The following is a 920-nucleotide window of genomic DNA, read 5'->3' as shown; positions in this document are numbered from 1 at the left end:
TGAAGAGGGCAAAAAAAAAGTCATTTTATCAATTATCAAGAATCTTTCCGGATTTGTAATTTCTTATCTAGAAGGAATCTCAAGATTCAAAATAAGGGAAAAATGATATAAAAGTAATTAAGAATTTGTAGAAAAATTATGATTGTTCGAGAAAATAATTATAAAATATTCAAAAGGTGGAATATTACCAAAATACCCCTGGAAGAATAGATAGTTACAGAAATGGCACTCTAATTAGAATCAGAGCATCTACCGTGACCATCCGAGCAAAATCCTTCGAACTCAAATCTCAACCGTCGGATCTCCTCCAAAATTTGATATGATCTAGAACGAACACGCACGGATCATCACATCCAACGACTAGTATTCAAAGCCAAGGTCGGTAAGGCTATGATCGGAGTTGATATCTCGGAAAAATTTTCCAAGAAGTTCGATCTCTAAATAACGAAGATTCTGGAGCTCTCAAAGTCGGTTTAAGCATCTCCTATAAAGTCTGAAATAGGAGCAACAATACGGAATAAGAATCGAGAAAGGTCGATCCCCCAATCGAAGGCAATGAACGTTTAGATTATGGGTCTCCTACTCTCAGATTTCTTCCAAATTCGAGAGCAATCCTCCACCATTTCTCTTCAATTTTATTCCTACAGTTTCTCAACAAGATTACCCACAAGTTCTATGAAGGAACAGAGTGCTGAAAGTGCCTAGAAACCATTCCCCCAATTCAATCCTCCATTGAAGAACATCAAGAAAAACTTTAAAATCCAATCCGAGGATACATGATGACTCGTCGAGCAAAAATGATTCCAATCAGTTTCTGCACCTCCAAGGAATGCTTCCATAGAAGACCACGAAGAAAAATAACCTCGAGAGCGTGCCGAATTGAAGGAAATAGGTTTCAAAATTAAATTGGGGATAAGAGT

The sequence above is a fragment of the Cucurbita maxima genome, unplaced genomic scaffold (assembly GCF_002738345.1).
Source record: "Cucurbita maxima cultivar Rimu unplaced genomic scaffold, Cmax_1.0 Cma_Scf01205, whole genome shotgun sequence".
Lineage (NCBI taxonomy): Eukaryota > Viridiplantae > Streptophyta > Magnoliopsida > Cucurbitales > Cucurbitaceae > Cucurbita > Cucurbita maxima.
The sequence above is the reverse complement of the archived record's forward strand: the minus strand, read 5'-3'. Positions refer to the sequence as shown.